The sequence below is a fragment of the Oncorhynchus nerka genome, linkage group LG27 (assembly GCF_034236695.1).
Source record: "Oncorhynchus nerka isolate Pitt River linkage group LG27, Oner_Uvic_2.0, whole genome shotgun sequence".
Classification (NCBI taxonomy): domain Eukaryota; kingdom Metazoa; phylum Chordata; class Actinopteri; order Salmoniformes; family Salmonidae; genus Oncorhynchus; species Oncorhynchus nerka.
The window spans coordinates 15485527-15502502 of NC_088422.1; the positions used below are offsets into that span (position 1 = coordinate 15485527).

The window sequence follows — 16976 nt, forward strand, 5'->3', positions numbered from 1 at the left end:
TAATCAGACCAACAGTTTTCAGCTGTGCCAACATAATTGCAAAAGGGTTTTCTAAAGATCAATTCGCTTTTTAATATGATAAACTTGGATTAGCTAACACAATGTGCCATTGGAACACAGGAGTGATGGTTGCTGGTAACGGGCCTCTGTTCGCCTATATCGATATTCTACAATTTCCAGCTACAAAAGTTATTTACAACATTAACAATGTCTACACTGTATTTCTGATCAATTTGATGTTATTTTAATGGACAAAAGAATGTGCTTTTCTTTCAAAAACAAGGATATTTCTAAGTGACCCCAAACTTTTGAACTGTAGTGTACCTAAAGGCCAAACCACATTTTTTAAATTATGTTATAAGCCCTTGACTTACCTTCTTCGTCTCACTGAGGTCAATTGTGCATCAAGATACCCACAGGGTTGAATCGTCAGGGTACATTTTATGGATGAAATTCTGTAGTTGAGGGTCATATCTTAACTCTTTGTAACTCTAACAGTACTACTGCACATCTCAATTACGTTTGTCATACTGGTCTATAACACACACATGAAAGGTCTATTCATGAGTTATATGCAGTCAAAGTAAAGTCTAATCTATTTTCCCTTTCATAAAGCATTAATAGCTAAGCACTTCATGGTAATTAACTGCAGTTTGCCACTCTGAGCTATAACACTAGCAGGAAGTCTAGTGGTTAAGAGTGTTGGGCCAGTAACGGAAAGGTTGCTGGTTTGAATCCCTGAACCGACTACTTGAAAACTCTGTTGATGTGCCCTTGAGCAAGGCACTTATCTCTAACTGCTCTGGATAAGAGCGTCTGCTAAATGATTCAAATGTGTGCAGTCAATGTTCTGTTATTTCTATTTACCCATCTATGGACATGCCTCCCTTATCAGAAAAAATATGGACACAACATGGAATGTTAAAGGAAATATTAACATTTTATTTACATGTTCTAGATGTGACACAGAAATAGAATAATTCTATTGACATTTTTTAGTTGACTGTCTTCAACAGATTTAACAGATTCATATTCAAAGCATTCAAATTCAATTCCCCATTTCCGACAAATAACAATAACTATCTAAAGCAGAGAGGACGCGGTGAAACGAGAGGATTTACTCCGCCCAAAAATGTGTCTGCATTAGATAAGCACTTTTTGAATGGAGTTCTATGAGAGAGTGTCAATTTAAATATGGCTTATTTGATTTAATAGAAGTTTCGTAATGTTTAGGCTGTTACAAATGTACTGATGTAAATGGATGCACGTGGCATTTCGGTAACTTTGAGAAAAACGACTTAAGGCCGGTTAATACTAAAGAAATGTCGTTTAACATTAGTTGTGCATGTTGTTCACATGCTTATCTGCCCTCTCATTGGCTAGAATGGTCCCACATGATCTCGCCTGCCTTCAATCATTGAGGACATGTATTTCCATTGTTAGAGCGGTTACACTGATGTCTTGTCAAAAATGTAAATATAATAGATCATATTTGTTTAAAGGGATAATCCTTCCTAGAAATTAAACATGACGTGCTACGTCATCATTATATGGTTCTCGTCACTGGAGATAGGGGATAACAAACTATCCCATTGCATAAAGCTTCTAAAACTATTACCTGCACTCCAGATGGCCAAATAAGCCAATAGATGGTATGAGCTCGCGTCACATCTATTTCTATGGGTACAAGCAGTGTTCATAACACAAACTGTTCACACCCCTCTTGTTGGAGGAAATACTATTTTGCAGGTTTAAAGCTTATTTCTTGCAATTCTACACGTTTTGTCGTATGGTGCAGAGAAAATTGTGCTGTTTTAAAGCAAATTTTCTTGCAATTCTATACATTTTCCCACTTCTAATGTGTATTAATGTGATATTTGAGTGACTCAAACATTACAACAAAATATATGGGCTAAAAGAATGAGCTAAAAAAACGGTAGCTGACATGGGCTAGCAGCTAGCTAGGTCCCTGGCAATGGTCAATAAATGTTTCAAAATCGTCATTCAATTCTTAAAACGTATATTAACAATAGCTATGCCACTATTTTAAGATTTACATTGTACATTTGCACACTAGAAACCTTTACCAACAGGATAGTTGGGCATTGTTCTTCCTGATGTTGTATAACCTCTAGGTGTTGACACAGTCAGCCCAACTGGCTATACACTCCTATAGTGGAAAATTGTTTTATTAAGACAACATGCATATTTTTCCTGTTGTTTTCCCCGGAGGGACACCATTAAAGCTAGTTAAGGAGGAAATTGATGCCTTTGCAGCCTGAATTGAGGATGCTTTATGTACTAACCGGTCGCCAGGGGACACAAGTGTGTTTCCGGCTGTGCAGATAAATGCAGGACACCAATGGTAAATCACGTAAGGAATATTAGCCCCATCTGCCGGAAGTAGGACTAGGACAAATTAAGAGACATAAACATCATGACATTTTTTTCAATTTGGCTACACATGAGGAGAATGTGAGAGGCACATTGCATATTCAGAACTGTAAATTCACGAAAAGAAACACTCTTCCATGTTTTCTATAAGAAGTTCAAGCAGTATATTAAGATCATTGTCCAATATTCAAGTGAGAAAGCTGAAAAACACTTGTGTGTCTTTTAAGGCGTTTGTTTATTTTGACACTGCTTAAGCAAACTGGCTCAAATTAAGATCCTACATCTGTACTATATGTTATTCTTATTTGTTTGTTTGTTTGCGTACTTCCTGTAAGTGTATTGGTGTTTTGTGCAAGAAAACCAAAATAAAATAAAAATAGCTAATTAGAAGCAAGAAAAACGCTGGGCTGTCACCCAGAAGTGGTGTCACCAGCTTGAAGTCCTAAAGAAACAGAAATGAGTTACCTATGGTTTGTTTAGCCATTCCTATTGGGGAAATGAATGGGGAAAGAATGAGGTTTTGAGATAAACTGCGAAAATAAGGTCTGGGGTTAACATAGGCTGAGAAGATGTTATACATTTTGTTCTATGATATAATATCAGTCAGTTAACATGACCTTAATAAATTATTCACCCTTTTTGTGCTTTATGTGCTTCTTTTGAAGCAGATTATCTATGAGATTATCTCATAGAACATAATGTATAAGATCTCCTAAGCCTGTGAGAACCTCAGACCTTACTTTCACAGTTTGTCTCAAAACCACATGATTTCCCCATTAATATTTAACACAGTCCCATTAATTTACCCATATGCTTTGGCCAATGACCCATGGTGGAGTTAATGCCTACAAAATACGCCATTACTATTGGTCTCTATGAGAGGAAAATGCTAGCTAGCTTTACCACCTATGCCGCGTACACGTGCTATCGTAGTTATACAGTACCTTCGGAAAATATTCAGACCCCTTAACTTTTCCCACATTTTGTTACATTCTGTTCTGAACCAATTGCAATTTCCTAAGTCCTTTTTTGTGGCACCTGACCACACGACTGAACAGTAGTCCAAGTGGGACAAAACAATGCTGTCAAGAAGGTAGAGCAGCACCTTATCATGGACATACTTCTCCCCATCTTCGCTACTGTTGTATCAAAATGTTTTGACCATGACAGATTACGATCCAGGGTAACTCCAAGCAGTTTAGTCACCTCAACTTGCTCAATTTCCACATTATTTATTACAATATTTAGTTGAGGTTTAGGGTTTAGTGAATGGTTTAGTGAGGTGCAGTGCACGCTGACCCCGTCGCCAGGTGTACGGTGTTTCCTCATTCCTCTGGTTGGGTTGTGTTTCGGAGGACGCACGGCTCTCGACCTTCGCCTCTCCCGAGTCCGTACGGGAGTTGCAGCGATGAGACAAGACTGTAACTACCAATTGGATACCACGAAATTGGGGAGAAAAAGGGGTAAAAAATGTATAACAATAATCATAATAAAGATTGAAAGTCATGGGCCTAGACAGCTGCCTTGAGGAATTCCTAATTCTATGTTATGTTGGAGAGGCTTCCATTAAAGAACACCCTCAGTATTCTGTTAGACAGGTAACTCTTTATCCACAATATACTGTAGCAGGCCGTGTAAAGCCATAACATAACATAACAAGTTTTGCCAGCAGCAGACTATGATCGATAATGTCAAAGGCCACACTGAAATCTAACAAAACAGCTCCCTCAATATTTTATTATCAATCATTTGTATAAGTGCTGTGCTTATGAATGTCCTTTTCTATAAGCATGCTGAAAGTGTGTTATCAATGTGTTTACTGTAAAATAGCATTGTATCTGGTCAAACACAATTTGTTCCAAAAGTTTTCTCATCAATCCACGGAGATTTAACAGTTATTACAGTAATTTTCTTAATGGGTGCATGCTTATTAGCAAATGGAATAAGCAATTTTATAAATGTGTCAAGTGCCGTGTCTGTTTGTTCCTCATTACACACCACAACCAACAGATATTCTTTACATCAACAACATAGGAATCACTACAAAACTTATTGTATGACCTCTTATACACTATATTAGGCCCAGCCTTTGTAACTTTGGTTTTCCTAGATATGGCTATTGCAATGTGATCACCACATCTGATGGATCTGGATACTATTTTCAAGCACATTTCTGTAGCATTAGTGAAGATGTGATCAATACATCAAATCAAATCAAATCACATTTATTTATATATCCCTTCGTACATCAGCTGATATCTCAAAGTGCTGTACAGAAACCCAACCTAAAACTCCAAACAGCAAGCAATGCAGGTGTAGAAGCACGGTGGCTAGGAAAATCTCCCTAGAAAGGCCAAAACCTAGGAAGAAACCTAGAGATGAACCAGGCTATGAGGGGTGGCCAGTCCTCTTCTGGCTGTGGCGGGTGGAGATTATAACAGAACATGGCCAAAATGTTTATAAATGACCAGCATGGTCAAATAATAATAATCACAGTAGTTGTCGAGGGTGCAGCAAGTCAGCACCTCAGGAGTAAATGTCAGTTGGCTTTTCATAGCCGATCATTAAGAGTATCTCTACCACTCCTGTTGTCTCTAGAGAGTTGAAAACAGCAAGTCTGGGACAGGTAGCACGTCCGGTGAACAGGTCAGGATTCCATAGCCGCAGGCAGAACAGTTGAAAATGGAGCAGCAGCACGGCCAGGTGGACTGGGGACAGCAAGGAGTCATCATGCCAGGTAGTCCTGAGGCATGGTCCTAGGGCTCAGGTCCTCCGAGAGAAAGAGAGAAAGAGAGAATTAGAGAGGGCATACTTAAATTCACACAGGACACCGGATAAGACAGGAGAAGTACTCCATATATAACAAACTGACCTTAGCCCCCCGACACATAAACTACTGCACCATAAATACTGGAGGCTGAGACAGGAGGGGTCAGGAGACACTGTGGCCCCATCTGATGAAACCCCGAGACAGGGCCAAACAGGAAGGATATAACCCCACCCACTTTGCCAAAGCACAGCCCTCACACCACTAGAGGGTAAGCTTCAACCACCAACTTACCATCCTGAGACAAGGCCGAGTATAGCCCACAAAAATCTCCGCCACGGCACACCCCAAGGGGGGGTGCCAACCCAGACAGGAAGATCACGTCAGTGACTCAACCCACTCAAGTGACGCACCCCTCCTAGGGACGGCATGAAAGAGCACCAGTAAGCCAGTGACTCAGCCCCTGTAATAGGGTTAGAGGCAGAGAATCCCAGTGGAGAGAGGAGAACCGGCCAGGCAGAGACAGCAAGGGTGGTTCGTTGCTCCAGAGCCTTTCCGTTCACCTTCACACTCCTGGGCCAGACTACACTCAATCATAGGACCCATTGAAGAGATGAGTCTTCAGTAAAGACTTAAAGGTTGAGACCGAGCCTGCGTCTCTCACATGGGTAGGCAGACCATTCAATAAAAATGGAGCTCTATAGGAGAAAGTTCTGCCACCAGCTGTTTGCTTAGAAATTCTAGGGACAATTAGGAGGCCCGCGTCTTGTGAACGTAGCGTACATGTAGGTATGTACGGCAGGACCAAATCAGAAAGATAGGTCGTAGCAAGCCCATGTAATGCTTTGTAGGTTAGCAGTAACACCTTGAAATCAGCCCTAGCCTTAACAGGAAGCCAGTGTAGGGAGGCTAGCACTGGAGTAATATGATCACATTTTTTGGTTCTAGTCAGGATTCTAGCAGCCGTATTTAGCACTAATTTAGCAATAGTTTATTTGGTGCTTTGTCCGGGTAGCCGGAGAGTAGATCATTGTCTAACCTAGAAGTAACAAAAGCATGGATGAATTTTTCTGCTTCATTTTTGGACAGACGTTTCTGATTTTTGCAATGTTACGTAGATGGAAAAAAGCTGTCCTTGAAACAGTCTTGATATGTTCGTCAAAAGAGAGATCAGGGTCCAGATTAACTCCGAGGTCCTTCACAGAGACGACTGTACAACCATCAAGATTAATTGTCAGATTCAACAGAAGATCACTTTGTTTCTTGGGACCTAGAACAAGCATCTCTGTTTTGTTTGTCCAAGTTTAAATGTAGAAAGTTTGCAGCCATCCACTTCCTTATGTCTGAAACACAGGCTTCTAGCGAGGGCAATTTTGGGGCTTCACCATGTTTCTTTGAAATGTACTGCTGTGTGTCATCCGCATAGCAGTGAAAGTTAACATTATGTTTTCGAATGACATCCCCAAGAGGTAAAATATATAGTGAAAACAATAGTGGTCCTAAAATGGAACCTTGAGGGACACCGAAATGTACAGTTGATTTGTCAGAGGACAAATAAGATAAGATCTAAACCAGGCCAGAACTTGTCCATGTAGACCAATTTGGGTTTCCAATCTCTCCAAAAGAATGTGGTGATCGATGGTATCAAAAGCAGTACTAAGGTCTAGGAGCACGAGGACAGATGCAGAGCCTCGGTCTGACACCATTAAAAGGTAATTTACTACTTTCACAAGTGCAGTCTCAGTGCTATGATGGGGTCTAAAACCAGACTAAAGCATTTCATATGCATTGTTTGTCTTCAGGCAGGCAGTGAGTTGCTGCGCAACCGCTTTTCTAAAAATTTTGAGAGGAATGGAAGATTCGATATAGGCCGATAGTTTTTAAAATATTTTCTGGGTCAAGGTTTGGCTTTTTCAAGAGAGGCCTTATTACTGCTTCTTTTAGTGAGTTTGGATAGAGAGCCGTTTATTATGTTCAACATAGGAGGGCCAAGCACAGGAAGCAGCTCTTTCAGTAGTTTAGTTGGAATAGGGTCCAGTATGCAGCTTGAAGGTTTAGAGGTCATGATTATTTTCATCATTGTGTCAAGAGATATAGTACTAAAACACTTGAGTGTCTCTCTTGGTCCTGGCAGAGTTGATGATTTCATTCCTGTGCTGGTTATAACTACCCTGGTAGTTTGACTGATAACCTGAACCAGGTTGCAGGCACTGATTACAGTTTGAAGCTTTTTCTTGAGTGGGCAGCTTGATGAAAGCCAGTCAATATTTAAATCAGCCATAAAATATACCTCTCTGTTGATATCACATACATTATCAAGTATTTCACACATGTTATCCAGATACTGACTGTTAAGCACTTGGTGATCTATAGCAGCTTCCCACCAGAATGGGCTTTAGGTGAGGCAGATGAATCTGTAGCCATATTACTTCATCAGTATTTGACATGAGATCCTCTCTAATCTTTACAGGAATGTGCTTCTGAATATAAACAGCAACACCTCCACCATTGGCATTTCTATATGTTCTAGAAATGTTATGACCTTGTATTGCTACCACTGTATCATCAAAGGTATTATCTAAGTGAGTTTCAGAGATAGTCAGAATATGAATGTCATCTGTTACTAGCAAATGATTGATTTCATGAACATTGTTTCTTAAGCTACATATATTAACGTGGGCTATTTTGAGCACTTTTCTTCTGGGATGCTTACTTGCTTTCATTACTTTACTGGGAAGCTTAGCAGCAGTAGATATGCTCATGTTCTTTATGTTAGTGCAGGGTGAGCTGCACACCGGCTTAGTGCTAACAGTATTAATCTGGTTCATAGGCACGTGATTACTGCATACAATAGCTATAGGATCAGTAGAGGCATTCAGGGCAGTTAAAGGGACTTAAAATTAGGTTGTTTGTATTGTGTCTACTGACGCCCCTGGTGTAATGTACAATTGCTGAAGCATCATGACAACTCTGTGTTACAATGGTAGGGATAAGCTGAACTGGGCTAACAAATTATCTTAAATGAGGTTTTGGCCTGCCAACAGGTCAGAATAGTGGTATGAATCATAAGATGCCACATGTCTGAGCAGAAGCAGGTATGAAAAGGTCAGTGTGAGTGAGCAAGTGTGTAGGTGTGGTTGGAAAAGTCTCTCTTCTACATAAAATACAATAACAATAACATGACTAATTGTTGCTCTTGGAAAATCAAATTCACATTATATGAGGGCTGAAGTTTCATGTCTTGTCCTGTATTTTGTTTTCATTCCACACACACACACACACACGCACACGCACACACACACACACACACACACACACACACACACACACACACACACACACACACACACACACACACACACACACACACACACACACACACCTTCCCATGTATGCTATTCTCATATGACTGTCTGCTTTCTGTCAGATCAGGACAAAATTGTTTATTGTTTAAACTCACCTAAGATCCTGTCGTGTTTCTGTGTCTAAAGAGTAAAACACTATTCTATCAACATGCATTCATTTAAACTTCAATTACAGGTTTTTTATCGCTTTGGTAATATTTTCCCAAGTATGTGGTAAATTTTCACAACACTTAGTACAAAACTCCAAACTGGTCAAACTTGTAACAGAGCCAGTCTTTAATTCGAAACCTGTCATTGTGCATCCATTTGGATTGTAAACATCCCTAAGCACACAACCATTCTTTCAAAATGTAAATTTATTGTGAAATATAATGAGAACATTGGTTTAATCACTAAAACTTAATCACTTAATCACTAAAACAAAAAGTTCACTCAAGTTTTCCAAAAAGCACCTGGAAGCACCTGGATGATCATCAAGAATCTTTGAAGAATGTTATGTGGACAGAGGAGTCATGTGTCCCATTATGCCTGGCGAAAACCAAACACTCTATTCCACAATAATAACCTTATACAAATGGTCAAGCATGGTGGTGATAGTGTGATGGTTTGGGGATGCTTTGCTGCCTCAGGACCTGCACGACTTACCTTAATAGAAGGAACCATAAATTCTGCTCTGTATCAGCCTACTGTTGTTCCTTTGGATTCAGAAGGATTCACTTGGTTATAATGCAAACTCATCCATCACATGAAACCTGTTTTGGTCATCTAGAAAATATAAATTTACATTTACATTACATTTAAGTCATTTAGCAGACGCTCTTATCCAGAGCGACTTACAAATTGGTGCATTCACCTTATGACATCCAGTGGAACAGTAGTGCATCTAAATCTTTTAAGGGGGAGGGGGGGTGAGAGGGATTACTTTATCCAATTAGAGGGAGGATACCAACTTGTGCCTTCTTGTTTAAGGTTTGTTGTTAAAGTCAGAGGTTTAATTGAACAGGAAGTAGGTTCACTGTACATGCTGGGACAGAACAGCCTAGTATTTCCCTTAAGCCAGATTGTGCCAGCAAAGGAGGAAGTCAGATCAATGTATTTACACCTGGCGGCAAGATGTCAGAATTGTATAACACTTTTACTGAGTACATAAGCCGCAAGGCCCTCCAGTGACCACAAAGACCTTCAGTGACCGCAAGGCCCTCCAGTGACCGCAAAGACCTCCAGTGACCGCAAAGACCTCCACCTGCTCTGATTGTGATGTGTGCTAAAGTTAAGACAATCAGAACAGGTGGTCAGTCCAGTTCAGGTGTTCAGCAGTCTGATGGCCTGTAGATAGAAAATGTCTCTGAGCCTGTTGGTATCATACCTCATTCTCCGATACTCTCTGCCAACGGTAAGAGAAAGGCAGCTCATGGCTGGGGTGTGTGGGGTCCTTGATGATGCTGTGTGATGCACTGGGCCACTGGAGGTCTTTGTGGTCACTGAAGGGCATTGCGGTCACTGGAGGGCCTTGCGGTCACTGGAGGTCTTTGTGGTCACTGGAGGGCCTTGCGGCTTGTGTACTCAGTAAAAGTGTTATACAATTCTGACATCTTGCCAGGTGTAAATACATTGATCTGACTTCCTCCTTTGCTGGCACAATCTGGCTTAAGGGAAATACTAGGCTGTTCTGTCCCAGCATGTACAGTGAACCTACTTCCTGTTCAATTAAACCTCTGACTTTAACAACAAACCTTAAACAAGTTGGCACAAGTTGGTATCCTCCCTCTAATTTATATTTTCTAGATGACCAAAACAGGTTCCATGTGATGGACGAGTTTGCATTATAACCAAGTGAATCCTTCTGAATACAAAGGAACAACAGTAGGCGGAAAACAACTTTGAATGATCATGTAGACTTGATTATGTTTTTTGGATCATTATCTTGCTGCATAATCCAGCTGTGCTTCAGCTTCAGCTCACAGACGGATGGCCTGACATTCTCCTATAGAATTCTCTGATACAGAGCAGAATTTATGGTTCCTTCTATTACAGAACAGAACTCATGGTTCCTTCTAATAAGGTATGTCGTGCAGGCCCTGAGGCAGCAAAGCATCCCCAAACCATCACACTATCACCACCATGCTTGACCATTTGTATAAGGTTATTATTGTGGAATAGAGTGTTTGGTTTTCGCCAGGCATAATGGGACACATGACTCCTCTGTCCACATAACATTCTTCAAAGATTCTTGATGATCATCCAGGTGCTTCCAGGTGCTTTTTGGAAAACTTGAGTGAACTTTTTGTTTTAGTGATTAAACCAATGTTCTCATTATATTTCACAATAAATGCACATTTTGAAAGAATGGTTGTGTGCTTAGGGATGTTTACAATCCAAATGAATGCACAATGACAGGTTTCGAATTAAAGACTGGCTCTGTTACAAGTTTGACCAGTTTGGAGTTTTGTACTAAGAGTTGTGAAAATTTACCACATACTTGGGAAAATATTACCAAAGCGATAAAAAACCTGTAATTGAAGTGTAAATGAATGCATGTTGATAGAATAGTGTTTTACTCTTTAGACACAGAAACACGACAGGATCTTAGGTGAGTTTAAACAATAAACAATTTTGTCCTGATCTGACAGAAAGCAGACAGTCATATGAGAATAGCATACATGGGAAGGTGTGTGTGGTTTGGGGGTAGAAACTGTTAAGGAGCCTTTTGGACCTATACTTGGTACTCCCGTACCACTTGCCGTGCGGTAGCAGAGAGAGCTATGTGACTGGTGTCTTTGACAATTTTTTGGGAGACTTCCCCTGACACCGCCTAGTATACAGGTCCTGAAATGGCAGGAAGCTTGGCCCAGGATTGTACTTGAGTCGTACGCACTACCCTCTGTAGTGCCTTAGGGTTGGATGCCGAGCAGTTACCATACCAGGTGGTGATGCAACCGGTCAGGATGCTCTCGATGGTGCTCTCAATGCTGCACCCGCTCTGATTGCCAAATCTTTTCAGTCTCCTGAGGGGGAAAAGATGTTGTTGTCGTGCCCTCTTCACGACTGTCTTGGTGTGTTTGGACCATGATAGTTTGTTGGTGATGTGGACACCAAGGAATGTGAAACGCTCGACCTGCTCCACTACAGCCCTGTCGATGTGAACGGGGGCGTGTTCTGAGATTTTTGTAGGGGTTGATAAATGTCTTGTTTCAGCAAATGAAGTCTGACATTTTAAAGTGTAAATGATTATTAAGATTCTACATCTGTGGAAGAACTGATATTGCGTAGTTAGTATACACTTTTCTATTCTATTGATGGAGGAATTTGTTGGATAAGGAAAAGTACTGGGAAAACTTAAGGATAATCCACCTGCATTAGAGGTCAGAATAGTGGTATGAATCATAAGATGCCACATGTCTGAGCAGAAGCAGGTATGAAAAGGTCAGTCTGTGCGTGTGAGTGAGCAAGTGTGTAGGTGTGGTTGGAAAAGTCTCCCTTCTACTTAAAATACAATAACATGACTAAGTGTTGCTCTTAAAATATCAAATTCACATAAGAGGAATAATGTTTCATGTCTTGTCTTGGCCTGTATCTTGTTTTCATTCCACACGCACACGCACACACACACACACACACACACACACACACACACACACACACACACACACACACACACACACCTTCCCATGTATGCTATTCTCATATGACTGTCTGCTTTCTGTCAGATCAGGACAAAATTGTTTATTGTTTAAACTCACCTAAGATCCTGTCGTGTTTCTGTGTCTAAAGAGTAAAACACTATTCTATCAACATGCATTCATTTAAACTTCAATTACAGGTTTTTTATCGCTTTGGTAATATTTTCCCAAGTATGTGGTAAATTTTCACAACTCTTAGTACAAAACTCCAAACTGGTCAAACTTGTAACAGAGCCAGTCTTTAATTCGAAACCTGTCATTGTGCATTCATTTGGATTGTAAACATCCCTAAGCACACAACCATTCTTTCAAAATGTGCATTTATTGTGAAATATAATGAGAACATTGGTTTAATCACTAAAACAAAAAGTTCACTCAAGTTTTCCAAAAAGCACCTGGAAGCACCTGGATGATCATCAAGAATCTTTGAAGAATGTTATGTGGACAGAGGAGTCATGTGTCCCATTATGCCTGGCGAAAACCGAACACTCTATTCCACAGTAATAACCTTATACCAATGGTCAAACATGGTGGTGATAGTGTGATGGTTTGGGGATGCTTTGCTGCCTCAGGACCTGCACGACTTGCCTTATTAGAAGGAACCATGAGTTCTGTTCTGTAATAGAAGGAACCATAAATTCTGCCTACTGTTGTTCCTTTGGATTCAGAAGGATTCACTTGGTTATAATGCAAACTCGTCCATCACATGAAACCTGTTTTGGTCATCTAGAAAATATAAATTAGAGGGAGGATACCAACTTGTGGCTTGTTTAAGGTTTGTTGTCAAAGTTAGAAGTTTAATTGAACAGGAAGTAGGTTCACTGTACATGCTGGGACAGAACAGCCTAGTAAATATGTGTGTCTTTAAAGGCATTTGTATAATCTGTCATTTGTTGTACAGATGTAGGATCGTAATTTGAAGGATCATAATTTGATCACTCTGTTGCTGAGAATTTTTAAGGTAAGATGTCTCACCGCTATGATGAAAACTGTAAAAAACAACAAATTAAACATTTTGTTGACTTCGCTATTTAACAACTGACATAGTATGTTTGCACATTTAAAATAACCAATACAGCTAATAAGGAGCAAGAAAAACGATGGGCTATTACCCGGTAGTGATGTCACACTGACCTCATTAGTGAATAGAGCTAGCCAGCTTGTAGTCCTAAAAGCCGTAAATAATTTACCTCTGGTTCGTTCAGCCATTGCTATGCTGGAAATTAATGTGAAATTAAATACTATGAAAGTTCAGATGCCAATCACCATATAAGTTAAATGATGAAAAACCCTGGAAGGAGGAGAGATGACTAGAAACAATTCAGTTGACCGTTTTTATGTGTGGATTAATTGTCGGAGTGGAGGCCCTTGTGCATTTCAGGTAAAATAACAACCTAATGTTTACACTCGATCCCTCCGATGTCAACAACTACAGACCAGTATCCCTTCTTTCTTTTCTCTCCAAAACTCTTGAACGTGCCGTCCTTGGCCAGCTCTCCCGCTATCTCTCTCAGAATGACCTTCTTGATCCAAATCAGTCAGGTTTCAAGACTAGTCATTCAACTGAGACTGCTCTTCTCTGTATCACGGAGGCGCTCCGCACTGCTAAAGCTAACTCTCTCTCCTCTGCTCTCATCCTTCTAGACCTATCGGCTGCCTTCGATACTGTGAACCATCAGATCCTCCTCTCCACCCTCTCCGAGTTGGGCATCTCCGGCGCGGCCCACGCTTGGATTGCGTCCTACCTGACAGGTCGCTCCTACCAGGTGGCGTGGCGAGAATCCGTCTCCTCACCACGTGCTCTCACCACTGGTGTCCCCAGGGCTCTGTTCTAGGCCCTCTCCTATTCTCGCTATACACCAAGTCACTTGGCTCTGTCATAACCTCACATGGTCTCTCCTATCATTGCTATGCAGAAGACACACAATTAATCTTCTCCTTTCCCCCTTCTGACGACCAGGTGGCGAATCGCATCTCTGCATGTCTGGCAGACATATCAGTGTGGATGACGGATCATCACCTCAAGCTGAACCTCGGCAAGACGGAGCTGCTCTTCCTCCCGGGGAAGGACTGCCCGTTCCATGATCTCGCCATCACGGTTGACAACTCCATTGTGTCCTCGTCCCAGAGCGCTAAGAACCTTGGCGTGATCCTGGACAACACCCTGTCGTTCTCAAATAACATCAAGGCGGTGGCCCGTTCCTGTAGGTTCATGCTCTACAACATCCGCAGAGTACGACCCTGCCTCACACAGGAAGCGGCGCAGGTCCTAATCCAGGCACTTGTCATCTCCCGTCTGGATTACTGCAACTCGCTGTTGGCTGGGCTCCCTGCCTGTGCCATTAAACCCTACAACTCATCCAGAACGCCGCAGCCCGTCCTGGTGTTCAACCTTCCCAAGTTCTCTCACGTCACCCCGCTCCTCCGCTCTCTCCACTGGCTTCCAGTTGAAGCTCGCATCCGCTACAAGACCATGGTGCTTGCCTACGGAGCTGTGAGGGGAACGGCACCTCAGTACCTCCAGGCTCTGATCAGGCCCTACACCCAAACAAGGGCACTGCGTTCATCCACCTCTGGCCTGCTCGCCTCCCTACCACTGAGGAGGTACAGTTCCCGCTCAGCCCAGTCAAAACTGTTCGCTGCTCTGGCCCCCCAATGGTGGAACAAACTCCCTCACGACGCCAGGACAGCGGAGTCAATCACCACCTTCCGGAGACACCTGAAACCCCACCTCTTTAAGGAATACCTAGGATAGGATAAAGTAATCCTTCTCACCCCCCCTTAAAAGACCTAGATGCACTATTGTAAAGTGGCTGTTCCACTGGATGTCATAAGGTGAAAGCACCAATTTGTAAGTCGCTCTGGATAAGAGCGTCTGCTAAATGACTTAAATGTAAATGTAAATGTATATCCCTGGACAAATTAGCTAGCAACAGTAAGCTAGCTAAATAGGACAAATTAGCTAGCAAGTGCAAGCTAACTAGCTAAATTGCCATAAATGTTTAATGCTTTTCGACCTGTCCCCAAATTAATGTCATTGGTTCAGAGTTTGTTTTGATATTTTAACCTGCGTGTTGTGACCGAGTTTGGTGTAGGGGGACAAAATAAATGTATGCACGATGGCGCATGCGCGCAGCCGGTTTGGGTTCCGTGTCAGGTTAACACAGTCTTAGGAGATCTTATACATTTTGTTCTATGAGATAATATCAGTCAGTTAACATGACCTTCATGAATTATGAAGCCTTTATGTGCTTTATGTGTTTCTTTTGATTACATAAATGCTTTAAAATTCACAAAAATTGACAACAGCTGATGAAGATTATCTCACAGAACAAAACGTATAAGATCTCCTAAGCCTGTGTTTACCACAGTCCCACTCATTTCCTCATAGGCTTTGGCAAATATGCATTGGCGGAGTTAGTGCCTACAAAAAGAATGCATTACTATTGCTCTCTATAAGAGAAAAATGCTAGCTAGCTTTACCACCTTGTGATACGCCGCGTACAAGTGCTATCGCAGTTATATGTGGGACATTTCACTTGAATGACCCTCCAAGTTGGAATTAAAAGTTGGAAACTCAGAGAAAATGTTGGTACCCAACTGGCCTTTACCTTTTCAACCAAAATATGACAACAAATATTTTTGGGGACAAATACAACCTAATCAATATGGATAATGTACTTAGTCTGACCATATTGTCAATGTTAAGCAAGCTAGCTAACGGTTTCATTATTATTTTATTTTTATACAGCTTTATCTCCCCAATTCCGTGGTATCCAATTAGTCTTGTCCCATCCCTGCAACTCCGTACGGACTAGGGAAGGTTGAAAGCTGTGTGTCCTCCCACCAACCAGCCAAGCCGCACTGCTTCTTGACACAATACCCGCTTAACCCGGAAGCCAGCGCACCAATGTGTGGGAGGAAACACTGTACACCTGGCGCTGTGTTAGCATGCGTGCTCCCGGAAAGCATCCCAGGTGAAGCTGGAATAGTGTAGGTATAGTGTAGGCTGACCGGTAGTGTAGGTATTGCTGAAATGGGGAATTGAATTTTAATGCTTTAAATATGAGTCTTTGTTAAATCTATTCAAGAAAAGCCAAACTGTTGCTGACAGGTGTATAAAATTGAGCACACAGCCATGCAATCATCAAGTCATGATTTAATATTGAAACTGTTAGTGAACTTGTTAGAGAACAGCTACGCAAACAACTCATTTGTTACACGACTCAGTTCAAATGCAAGTCACAAAGATGACAGACTAACAGTAGTGTGTGTGTGTGCGTGTGTGCGTGTTTGCTCGGGTCAAACAGCATTACCAGAGGAATAAAGAGGGCAGAAATCAAGTCTGAACAGGACATTGATTTCATTCTTGGATGTGAATTGTAATAATCAGGGAGAGTCTTCCATAAGGTAGGGGAGAGTGGGGTAAGTTGAGCCAAAGGGGTAAGTTGGCCCACTCTTGTTTCTAGGACACCATACACAAAATTAGTAACTTGACCAAATATTTAGGAAGAGGTCAACATTTAATTGAGTGTGTATGAAGAAACCACATGGAAAAAGTGGTAAGCAAGTTAGGTCAAAAAACCTACTGAATTGATTGTGTTAGAGGTTTCATGATACTTGTATCTAAACCAAATGTTGTTCTATACATCAGCAACAATTTCTTAGTAACAAAAGAGTGATCAAAGTAAGATCCTACATCTGAAGGAGTGCTGATATCGCGTAGGGTAGTATACACCGTTATGTTGTATTAATAGGGTCATTTGTTGG

The 16976-nt window shown here is 41.3% G+C and overlaps 1 protein-coding gene across 2 annotated transcripts in view; it reads right to left on the reverse strand.

The window, feature by feature from the left end:
• Positions 1-4103: 4103 nt before the first annotated feature.
• The window catches only part of si:dkey-245n4.2 (uncharacterized), a 44718-nt gene continuing 31845 nt past the window's right edge, over positions 4104-16976 (reverse strand). For both annotated transcript variants that reach the window (XR_010461459.1, XR_010461457.1), the window contains one exon: positions 4104-5164. The gene's annotated coding sequence lies outside the window, so the exon portion shown is untranslated. The remainder of the gene's footprint in view (positions 5165-16976) is intronic.